This window comes from Aedes aegypti, chromosome 2 (genome assembly GCF_002204515.2).
Source record: "Aedes aegypti strain LVP_AGWG chromosome 2, AaegL5.0 Primary Assembly, whole genome shotgun sequence".
Lineage (NCBI taxonomy): Eukaryota > Metazoa > Arthropoda > Insecta > Diptera > Culicidae > Aedes > Aedes aegypti.
Genome location: NC_035108.1, coordinates 342,657,704 through 342,670,491, shown reverse-complemented (window position 1 = coordinate 342,670,491; position 12,788 = coordinate 342,657,704). Strand labels below are relative to the sequence as shown.

Here is a 12,788-nt window from a genome sequence, read left to right as displayed (position 1 = left end):
AATGCTATAGGCAGTAAGATAATTTACTCCAAACTGACCTGCGGAAATTGACTCGCAATAATTCATTTTTTGTCATTGATAACTTTAATGCCAAACTTCGCTCATGGAATAATTCTCAAAGTTATTCCAATGATAGAATATTATTTGATGAGTGCGTTTCAGAATATTTTTTTTTTTTTTTTTTTTTATATCTTTATTAGAGTGTATTTTAACGCACGAGGGCTAGTTCTACACTTGTTTCAGAATATGTATTTCTCAATTCAATACCCTGATAGCCCTACATGTTTTTCTTCTTCTAGAAATCCTTCTATGATTAACTTGGTCTTTTTTTATTATTTCATTTATTTGAGGCTCAACCGCTTTTGACGCTTTACGGAGCCGAAATTCATTTTTTTGTAATTGTATACAATTTGATATTTTTTTTTGATGTCAAAGTTAGTACGGGATGGAGCCAGGGTACTCGTGGCAACTCGAGGTGACCATTAACATATGATTTTTAGGATGGGCAGGATGGGGAATCGGTATCGGGGTTCACTGTAGCTCATCCAGTAGCAAGTTAATTTTCTCCAAACTGTCTTGAGAAAATTTACTCGCAATAAGTAAAAAAATGTTTGTCATTGGTAACTTTAATGCAAACATGGCTCATAGAATAATTCGCAAAGCAATTCCAGAATTTTATTTGATGAGTCCTCTTAAGGATATTTCTTAATTCAATACTCTGATAGCCCAACTTGTTTTTCATCCCTTCTACGAATTGATTTAATCTTAACCAAATCTAGTCACCTTTGTAGTCAACTCACGCTAATTTTGATTCTGATCATATCCCTGTTACATTACTAATATCCCATGAAGCGATTCTCAATCTTATAAGCTCCACATTCAATTATTTTCGACTGGAATACATATGGAACATAAATCGAACGTAATCTTGATGTCAACATTCCTTTACAAACAAAACTTGATATTGACAATGCTCTTGAAACTTTGACAAATTCCATTGTTGAAGCAAGAAGCATTGCAATTCCAAAATGTTAAGACAAATTTGCATCCGTGACTTTAGATGGTGATCCTAAACTCTTGATCCGTCTTAAAAACGTGAGGAGAAGGCAATTTCAACGCACTCGCTATCCTGCTATAAAAATTTATGGCAGGATCTTCAAAAAGAAATTAAAACACGATTTTTTTCAATTTGAAAACAAAAATTTTGAAAATAAGATTTATAAATTGGACCCTTACTCTAAGCCCTTTTGGAAGTTATCTAAAATTTTGAAAAAAAAAATAAGAAGCCAATTTTGGCATTGAAAGAGGAAAACAATTTATTACTTATTAATTGCAAAAAAGCTCAAAAACTAGCTATGCAGTTTGAAAGCGCGCACGGTTTTAATTTAGGACTTACTAGTCCAATAGGAAATCAAGTTACTCTGGATTTCGAAACAAAGAGAACATTATGGAAAAATTTTGGAAGACTAATATGGAAGAAGTGAGAACTACTATTAAAAAATCAAAAATATGAAAGCCCCTGGTGATGATGGAAGTTTTTTCAACCTAATCCAGAAACTTCCAGAATATAGCTTATCATTCTCAATTGATATATTGGACAAATGTTGATAGTTGGCATATTTTCCTGACAAATGGAAAAAAGTTAAAGTTGTACCAATAGCATCTAGCTATCGTCCAATCAGTTTGCTTTCCTCCATCAGTACACTTTTTTAAAATTTCATTTTGAACAGAATAATGGCCCACATCAATGAAAATTCACTTTGTGCCAATGAACAGTTCGGATTCCTACATGACATTTGGCCACTCATCAACTTTTACGTGTAACAAATTTGATACGTTCCAACAAATCTGAAGGCTATTTCACTAGTCTTGCTCTTCTAGACATAGAAAAAGCATTCGACAGTGTTTGGCATTAAGGCTTGATTGTAAAATAAAACAAAGCGCCAATTTTACAACATACATTTTGAGAATAATCCAAAGTTATCTGTCAAATCGTACACTTCAGGTTAATTATCAGAACTCCAAGTCTGAAAGACTTCCTGTAAGAGCTGGGATATTCCTCAAGGCAGCATTTTGGGATATTATACAATATTTTCACATATGACTCACCTGAGTTACCCCAAGGATGTTGTTTGCTGATGACACAGGCCTCTCCGCCAAAGGACGAAGCCTGCGTGACATCTGTAGTAGATTGCAAAAAAAGTTTGGATATTTTTTCTTCATACTCGTATAAATGGAAGATTTCTCCTAATGCTTTCAAAACCATACTTATAACACAGACAAACAGACGTAACACTTAGAACAAATGTCGATCAAAATCATAGTCACGAGCACATGTACGCCCAATGCCAAAATCGGTGTGTTTGGCCGATAGGCCAACAGATGGCGGTAGTGTGCAAACGTCAAACACGAACAAAAACGATGCGAGCGCTGTGGGTGGTGAATCGGACACCTACCATATTTTTGAACCGACCGTTAAAAAGGTGGTCGATGGCCAGTGATGAGAGTGTGACGTCTGTTTGTCTGTGCTTATAATATTTCATCATAAACCAAAAGCTCTTCATTTGATAGTTTCAAGTGGACATGTTGTTATGATGAGATGGATTACAATCAATTCTCGAAAACTTATTCAAACAGTCTCAAGTCAGAAAGGCAAACAAACTTACTAATTTAACCCATAATTTGTCCATCTTTACCACGCGTAATGAGTTAATTAATTTGATCCTACGTGTTTCGCAGATGAAATTCTACACGTAGTGCTCTAAACCAACTAAATTTGTCACAATAAGAACTTTTAATTTCCGGATTTACAAAACAGCGTAAGGATGATTTTCAACTTTCGCAACCAAACCGCAACTTTCGCCACTCCGTTGTATGGGGAGAAAAACGGACTTATACACGAATCAAAACAAAACACTACTTGAGTCGATTTTACACTGGTACAAAAACGTCGTCAGTAACTGAATGAAACGGCTTAACATTTTGTAATAAATTTTTCGTGGAAAATATTAGAAACTACCTACTTTTTTTAACGCGAGCTGACTGTATGCAAAATTTAAGCGATAAACACGGCGAAAAAATGTTAAAAAGCTTGTTTTTTTAGAAGACAGGTTATGATTCTTCTCAATTTGTTTTCTCGAAACTGTATGAAAGTTACTTACGCCGATTTGAAAAAGTAATCGAGAATTGGTCCTAAAAAATAAACTTTCAAATTACAATGAGGGCATTCAAGCCAAATGTAACAAATGTATAAAATGTATGTATCCACTTATTAAAACAAAATCAAAACTTTTGACAACAAGATTTTGATCTTCAAACCATTTTATGTTGTATTCTGTACCAATATGGCCTAGTTGTTGTAATACCAGGAAGAAAGCTCTGCAGAGGATTCAGAATAATTTTTATACAAATGATGCTGAAGCTGGTATAATACTAACGAATTACACAGAATATCCAATGTTGAAACATTTGAGAAAATGTCAAATACAATTATCAAAGATATTTGTCCTCTTCTATTTCTATGTAAATACTTTACTTATTTAGGTTAAGTCTATTAACAAACGTTGTCTTTCCCCTAAAAGCAAATGAACTCAATTCACCTGTGAAAATTCTGAACTACAGTCATCTCTCCCTTACTCGATATTAAAGGGACCATCGAGTTAGGAAGGTATCGAGTTACACAACACAAAACCAATGCAACTGCGATCCAAGGGACCATCGAGTTAGCCATGAAAACCAACTTTTACTATGGTTCGCTAACTCGATATCGAGATATGGAATATCGAGTAAGGGAGAGTTAACTGCACTAATCAAATGTAGTCTCTTAATTTAATAGCATTGATAGCAGCTGTCATGATCAAGAAGAATTAAGATAGGAGAAAGTGCTAAACACTGACAAAAGAAGCTTCAAAGCTCAAGCGAGTCACCGCACGGTCAGAGACCGACGGCGCGCTCGCTTTCACTGACTGCCGCCAGCTGACCGGCCAACCATAATTAAGCCGCCAATTTTCTATTAATTATGAACCACCACCTCTTGGTATGCTTTTTTACTCTGCGAAGAGAAGTTCTCGCTCAAAGGCGATGACACCACGTTCGTTCGATCGGTGACTCCGGATGAAAAAATGTGGGGAATTTCTCGAAGCATTTTTTTAGGTTCCCGCGATTCGTTGCTTTACAGATTTGTGATGAATAAGAAAAGTATTAAATCTGAGTAAACGAGATTTAATGCTCTCATGTTTGCATTCAGTGATTGTATGGAAAACAATACATATTTGTTTCCTTCTAATTTTGTCTCCTTTGGTAGGGTAACCAATATATTTTGGACCCCCTGAGCCATTTTCTTGTAAATTCCCCAGTTTAAATCGAAATGCCGGGGGTCTAAAATATATACTTTGAGGGTCCAAAATGTATTGGTGTGTCTAAAATAATGAAAAACAGTGCTTCACAATTCAATTATTTTTGACGTTTTTTGGATCGTACATGACCGTATGGATATTTTTATCTCGTAGAGGAAGTTTTTCTTTACATTTTCAAATGTTCTTTGACTTGGTTACGCTGTGCAATTATTGAATTGAGACAAAAAAACTAAAATTACTTCCTTAGGGGGTCCAAAATACGACCGTTACCCTACAGAGTTTGTTTTTCAACTCAGGCTATGAACCGTTTCACCAATTCGTTTAACTTTTAGTTAAAATTTGACAGCTCGAAAACAGTTCGAAAGTTGTTTTCTGCTCACGTGAAGTTGAGAATAACTAACCATTTGTCAACTTTGTTCTGAAATAACTACTCTACTGTCAAAGCTCAAATGGGTGAACCGCGAAGTTCAATTTGACCATTTTAGGGGAAAATAATTCGATAGATAGTTGTCAAATTTTTACTAATAGTTAAACGAATTGGTGAAACGGGTCACAGCCTCAGTGTTCTACAAACCTTCCGTAGTTATTGACAGAATGCTTTGTCTATCAAAGTTATCATTTTTGCATTCGTGTCGTGTTTGGAAGGTACGATGATACTTTATGTCAAAGGAGTTCATGGAAATTCATATTGCAAAATAAATCTTATTGAACCCACAAGTAAACGTAACCACAAGGCTGAAGGATGCCCTCTACAAATTACAACTCAAAATTACAAAAAAGATACAAAATCCCTACACATGGATTATTACGCAAAAAGGTTCCATACATCTGTAGTGTGACTGCTAAAAAATCTCTATTCTAGAGGGAGGGTATGTAGCTGTAGTTAAGCATTTAACCAACTCACCATGTACCAGCAAGCTCCTCAGCGTGGTGCAGAAAGGAATGCCTATGTGGAAAAAATCGAACGTTCAAAGCAAAACGGCACGGATGCCGCGCTATTTTGTCTGTCAAAGGCCGTCGGAAGGCGGAATAGACTTGGGCGTTGGAGATGTTGTTACTGGCGGGAACATACTGGAGAACAAAAGACGGCTCAACTTAAATGCTGTGCGAAAGGGGAATAGATTTTGATTAATGAAATCACGGTTTTTAGGCTCGGCTATTCAGGTGGGTGCGGACTGAAAAGAGCAATAAACTTCAAGAGCTGTTCTAGCGGTCTTTAGTTGTTCAGAACGTCTTGATTTTACAAATTGTGACTAAACATCAATGTTACATACCGTAAAATGTCAAGGACACCATGGGGTTTTAGAGGATTCAACTTATTTATCAAGTTAGACCAGTCAAAGAAACGCCGAAAGTCGATATATCACTCATTTGAAGTTCGGAAGATTGTGAGCTGCATCTATCAATATAAAGTATAGCAGACTCTAGATTATGAAAACGTTTCAAAATATTTTTGTTCGAATTTTATATGCTTCAAACATCTATTCAAAAATATTGAGAAATATGTGTATCTAGTAACAGATAAGTAAATAAAATTAAGATTATAATTCAAACAAAAAAATGAAAATTGTGTATACAGTCAGGTCTTCTGTTGGATGCTGCCACCCACTTCACGCCCACCGCAATTTTACAGTTATCGTTCAATTGATTCTAGTGAAATTTGATAGGTAATAGGCTCATACTATGCCTCAATCACAAACAAAAAATCAGCTCAGATCAGATTGAAAACAGCTCAGAAATTGCGGTGGGCGTAAAGTGGGTGGCAGCGTCTAATTGGAGACTTGACTGTAGCTTTCGATTTTCTTCTTTTCAAAAATCTCGTTGAAATTCTCCTTAAATATTATCTTTAATAAAATTACTTGAATAACTTAATAGAATAACTTGATATAACTTGATATAACTTGAAGAGACATTACATTATTAACGAGCAAAGTTGAATATCAACCCCATGTAAATAATAAGTTTTATTATCATGCATTAATTTTGCTATTTTATGAGAAGACATTCTATGAATTTTGAGCTTTCAGATCGAGGATGTCATCGACGGGTGACTGATGTCGAATGTTTGTGATCATTAGTCGAGCTATATAACTAAATGTGAGGAAGTGATTGTGTAAAATAGCTTGTTATCAAGCTGTCTAATATAATAACATGAGATATTCGTATATATTAGTATACATCTTTGTTATGTTGCCTGCTTATTCAACCAAACTGAAAACAAACTGTGCTTGACTCGTACAAGTAGTTCAACAACTACATAGGAGCTTTCAGAAATGTGTACTCCCTTCCTTCAACGCTTCTTCTCGAAGCATGGGGTCAAGTAATGTAGACAACTGCATGTCATCCATAACACAAGCAGTTTTCTACGATTTTTTATTATTTTCCTAATGGATAAAAAATCAACTAAAAACTATGTTGGATAGGTGGGAATCAGTAGAATTATGCAGTGTATCGTTTTATCTCAAGTTCTGATTACTCGACCCAAAACAGTGATTTTTTCAAATGAAGCCGCAAAATGTTTGCACAGGATGATCAATGTCTGTACAATTCAAATCCTCCATATTAAAAGATATTTAAAAATGTAGTTTCCATCTTTAAAATTGTCACTGTTCGGAATATGAGTCATGTTCGGAGTTTGAGACAAAACGGTACTTAATTCAAATTCGACTTCATTATCACCCAAACGCTTGTATATTAAGGCACCTTAAGCGATTTACTTTCTCAACGATCATTTAGAGTGATTTTAGATAAGATAGAAATTGTTCAATGTACCGTCGTTTGGGGTGAGGTTGGGCCATAAAGGTGGCTTTGGGACACTATTTTTACAGCAAACTATGAACAGAGTAATGACACTAAGACAAGCTTCAAGAGAGCGTTTATCATAAGAGATGCTATCCAACGAAAATAGTCAAGAGGTCCCGAATAGTTTGTGGTTCCTAGCCTGCATCAAGAACTAGATGGTTTTAGAAACATCATGGCCATGAACAATCAACAAAATGTGTGTGATATAGAGTAACTTCAGGTCCGTCCCACTCGGGCTCAGATTGGGTACCACTTCTAGTACTGCGTTTGGTCCCTCGGTAGTGCAAAAGGTACCCAAGTATGACAGATCGCAGGGTGGGACATTTCGCATAAAGACGTTTCGCAACATGAGTGCGCATCGTACCTTCGTGCTGTGCGTACACGAATTCTCTCTGCTCTTGGAAGTTTTCTTAAAAACTACCTAAAGCAATAAATCAGTACTTTTCAGTGCTACATAAACAGTACTTTTCAGTGCTAAAATTAAAAACGGTACTTTTCAGTGCTACCAAAACAGTACTTTTCAGTACTATTTTTTCTACTATTGATCCCTTTACGATCCTTGTTTGGACCCGTGCCTTCGATTTTTCGTTGGACCCGTTGGCGAAAGCTAGCGGTGGTAATCCTTCTTGGACACCGTCTTGGGAAAAAACCTTTCGAAGGTCACGTCTTCTTTCGTTTATTAATTAAACATGGTATCAACAACAAACAAAAGGAAGGGTGAATCTCTGAATTCACTACTTCCTTCCAAAAAAGTGGGTTTTAAAACTGTCACTACACGTGGCAAGAATGGAAGGAAGGACGTTTCCCCGGAATGCGAACATTCTTCCAAGGGTGAAATGAATAATTGTATCGAAATGAGCAGCAATCAGTTCGATGCTCTAGACAAATTTTCCGAACACCAAATCGAAGCAGCCTCTAGCCCAGGCTCTTTGATTCAAGTGAGGAAGCAAAGAGTGCCGCCTATCGTGGTCAGTTGTTCCGAATTTGGGGGATTTAGGCAGGAGATCTTGAACTCCATTAGGGGAATCAAGGTTTCCTTCCAAATCGCAAAGAAAGGAGACTGTCGCGTTTTGCCGGAAACTCTTAAAGATCGTGAGCTTCTTCTCAAACATCTTGAAGAGAAGAAGCACAAATTTTTTACTTATGACGACAAAACTGAACGTTTGTTCAAAGTTGTCTTGAAAGGTCTCTCAAGTGACTATAAATCACCTGAAGAGATCAAAAATGGAATAAATGATTTACTTGGATTTTCCCCAGTCCAAGTAATCATTATGAAAAAGAGAACCCAATCTGGCATTGTTCGGAAAGGGCTTTCTCAAGAATTTTATTTAGTTCACTTTAACAAAAAAGAACTAAATAATATTAAAGCTTTAGAAAAAGCAAAACTTTTGTTTGATGTCCGTGTGACATGGGAACATTTCCAGAAACCTGGAGGAAATTACCAGAACCCCACTCAGTGCCGTCGGTGCCAAAAGTGGGGTCATGGTACAAAAAATTGTCGCATGGATGCTAAATGCATGATTTGCGGAGGTTCTTCTCACGCCAAAGACGTCTGTCCAGTGAAGGAAGATACCACCAAATTCATATGTTGTAATTGCGGGGCTAACCATAAGTCCAATTTTTGGAATTGTCCTTCACGCAAAAAGGTCATTGAGGCTCGTGCCAGGCAGATGAAAGATAATATCCGTTACGATAACGGTCGTTTCCGGAATTTGCCTGGTAGAGTATCGAACAATGCTCATTTTTCAGTTAACGATCGCTTGATCATGAATCATACCCATCAGGAAGATCATAATCATGCTCATTCACAAACTAATTTTAATCCGTCGGGTAGCCGTTCGAATCTTTCTATTTCGAATGTATCTACCCACGGTAAATCCTTTGCCGATATCGTAGCAGGAAATTCGAACTCCTCCCCTGTTCGATCCATGGGTACCCATTCTACTTGTTTCAAATCAAATGGAAAAAACCCTACCGCCACAGGTAATTCCGCTTCTTCGTCTACCGGAAATTCTAATGGGAAATCACATGACATGTCTGCCTCTGATTTTAATTTTCTAACTGAACAATTGAATCTAATGATTGATGCAATGTTCAAAGCCACCACTATGACTGAAGCAGTCCAAGTAGGTGTAAAATTTACAAATCAAATTGTTATTGGATTACGTTTTTCTAATGGATCCAAATAATAATTTAAATATTTTAAATTGGAATGCTCGTTCTCTGAATGGTAAAGAGGACGAGCTGTTTATTTTTCTTACGGTTAGTAACGTGCATATAGTAGTTATTACCGAAACGTATTTAAAACCTGGATCTAAACTCAAAAGAGATCCTAACTTTTTTGTTTATCGTAATGATCGACTTGATGGGGCATGTGGGGGAGTTGCAATCATCATTCATAGGCGTATAAAACATCAACTGTTTTCATCATTTGAAACTAAAGTTTTTGAAACTTTAGGTGTTTCTGTTGAAACACAGTTTGGTAAATATACTTTCATAGCTGCCTATTTGCCTTTTCAATGCTCTGGGCAGCAAGTTAATTTGCTCCAAACTGACTTGCGTAAATTGACTCGCAATAAGTCAATTTTTTTGTCATTGGTGACTTTAATGCCAAACATCGGTCATGGAATAATTCTCAAAGTAATTCCAACGGCAGAATTTTATTTGATGAGTGCTCTTCAGGATATTTCTCAATTCAATACCCTGATAGCCCCACATGTTTTTCCTCTTCTAGAAATCCATCTACGATTGATTTGGTCTTAACCGACTCTAGTCATCTTTGTAGCCAACTGATTACTCATGCTGATTTTGATTCTGATCATGTCCCTGTTACATTTCAAATATCCCAAGAAGCGATTCTCAATCCTATCAGCTCCACTTTCAATTATTTACGAGCCGACTGGAATATATATAAAACGTATGTTGACTCCAATCTTGATGTTAACATTTCTTTAGAAACTAAACTTGATATTGACAATGCTCTTGAAACTTTAACAAATTCCATTGTTGAAGCCCGGAGCATTGCAATTCCAAAATGTGAAGTAAAATTTGAATCCGTGATTATAGACGATGATCTTAAACTCTTGATCCGTCTTAAAAACGTGAGGAGAAGGCAATTTCAACGCACTCGCGATCCTGCTATGAAAATTATATGGCAGGATTTGCAGAAAGAAATCAAAAAGCGTTTTGCTCAATTAAGAAACAAAAATTTTGAAAATAAAATTTCTCAATTGGACCCTGGCTCTAAGCCCTTTTGGAAATTATCTAAAATCTTGAAAAAACCTCAGAAGCCTATACCGGCATTGAAAGAGGAAAACAAATTATTACTAACTAATTGCGAAAAAGCTCAAAAACTTGCTATGCAGTTTGAAAGTGCGCACAATTTTAATTTAGGACTTACTAGTCCAATTGAAAATGAAGTGACTCAGGAGTTCGAAAATATTCTCAATCAAGAGAACGTTTTCGAAAATGCCTGGGAGACTGATTTGGAAGAAGTGAGAACTATTATTAAAAAATTCAAAAATATGAAAGCTCCTGGCGATGATGGAATTTTCTACATCCTCATCAAGAAACTTCCAGAAAGTTATCATTTCTAGTTGATATATTTAACAAATGTTTTCAATTAGCATATTTTCCTGACAAATGGAAAAATGCTAAGGTTGTTCCAATTTTAAAACCAGACAAAAATCCTGCAGAAGCTTCTAGCTATCGTCCAATCAGTTTGCTTTCCTCCATCAGTAAACTTTTTGAAAAGGTTATTTTGAACAGAATGATGGCCCACATCAACGAAAATTCAATTTTTGCCAATGAACAGTTCGGATTCCGCCATGGACATTCGACCACTCATCAACTTTTACGTGTAACAAATTTGATCCGTTCCAACAAATCTGAAGGCTATTCTACTGGTCTTGCTCTTCTAGACATAGAAAAAGCATTCGACAGTGTTTGGCATGAAGGTTTGATTATAAAATTAAAAAACTTTAATTTTCCAACATACATTGTTAGAATAATTCAAAGTTATCTGTCAAATCGTACACTTCAGGTTAATTATCAGAACTCCAGATCTGAAAGACTTCCTGTAAGAGCTGGTGTTCCTCAAGGCAGCATTTTGGGACCAATATTATACAATATTTTCACATCTGACTTACCTAAGCTACCTCAGGGATGTCAAAAATCTTTGTTTGCGGATGACACAGGCCTCTCCGCCAAAGGTCGAAGCCTGCGTGTCATCTGTAGTCGATTGCAAAAAAGTTTGGATATTTTTTCTTCTTACTTGCAAAAATGGAAGATTTCTCCTAATGCTTCCAAAACTCAACTAATAATATTCCCACACAAACCAAAAGCTCTTTATTTGAAACCTTCAAGTAGACATGTTGTCACGATGAGAGGGGTTCCAATAAATTGGTCAGATGAAGTTAAGTATCTAGGGCTCATGCTAGATAAAAATTTAACTTTCAAAAATCACATTGAGGGCATTCAAGCCAAATGTAATAAATATGTAAAATGTCTCTATCCCCTTATTAATAGAAAATCAAAACTTTGTCTTAAGAACAAGCTGTTGATATTCAAACAAATTTTCAGGCCAGCCATGTTGTATGCTGTACCAATATGGACTAGCTGTTGTAATACCAGGAAGAAAGCTCTGCAGAGAATTCAAAATAACATTTTGAAAATGATTCTGAGGCTTCCTCCCTGGTATAGTACCAATGAGTTACATAGAATATCCAATGTTGAAACATTGGAACTAATGTCAAATACAATCATTAATAATTTCAGGCAAAAATCGTTACAATCTTCTATTGCCACGATAAATGCGTTATATGTTTAGGTTAAGTTAGGTTAAGTATATTAAAAACGTTTTTTTTTTCTCTTATAAGCAGGTGAAATCAACTCACCTGTAAAAAAAACTGAACTGCTACGGCAAATGAAATGTAATATGTTGTTAACAAAATGTTAATTACCCAACTAACAATTAAGTTACATGTAAACGCTTGCAAAACTCCGCTTACGCAGCTACAACTTGAATAGATGTGCCGTACTATTTTCGAAAGCTTCTATTCAAACATTACACCCGCAAATCTGGCGAACTTAAACAGCAATTGTGAAATCTATATCCAGCAATCTCACAGTCTATACATAATGCATACACGACAATTACACAGCTTGTTTTTCAACTAGCATGTACGCATGCGGTATATATTCGCTTATACAACTGTTATTTAGCAGCCTCGCAACTTTATAATGATTGAGCACTTCTGATTTGTCGTATAGATTCCGAAAAAGCATGTACACAATGTTTATACAAACAGTATTGTTGAAGTTATTCTGACAGGTGACATTAGCAATCAAATAGTAACTTAAGTTTATATTCCACTCCTTCTCAACTAACCATCCACGTTTACTCAAATAATGTAATATATATATAATTATACAACATCTAAATTACTTTTAAACAGCACATATTCAGTGATGCTATTTATTCAGCTTTATTTACAAACTTGGCCATGCTTATACCCCAGCTATACCAAAGCAATTGTTTATTTATGTTACAATTAAAAGACTCCTATTCAACTACTTCAGATATTTGTTCTGCAATCTAAAAATAGAATTGCGCTGTGTAAGCTTCTTAAT

General features: G+C 35.9%; 1 protein-coding gene across 1 annotated transcript in view; it reads right to left on the bottom strand.

The window, feature by feature from the left end:
* LOC5579210 (protein naked cuticle homolog) overlaps positions 1-12,788 on the bottom strand; it is a 279,114-nt gene that overhangs the window by 201,549 nt on the left and 64,777 nt on the right. The gene's annotated exons all lie outside the window — the stretch shown is intronic.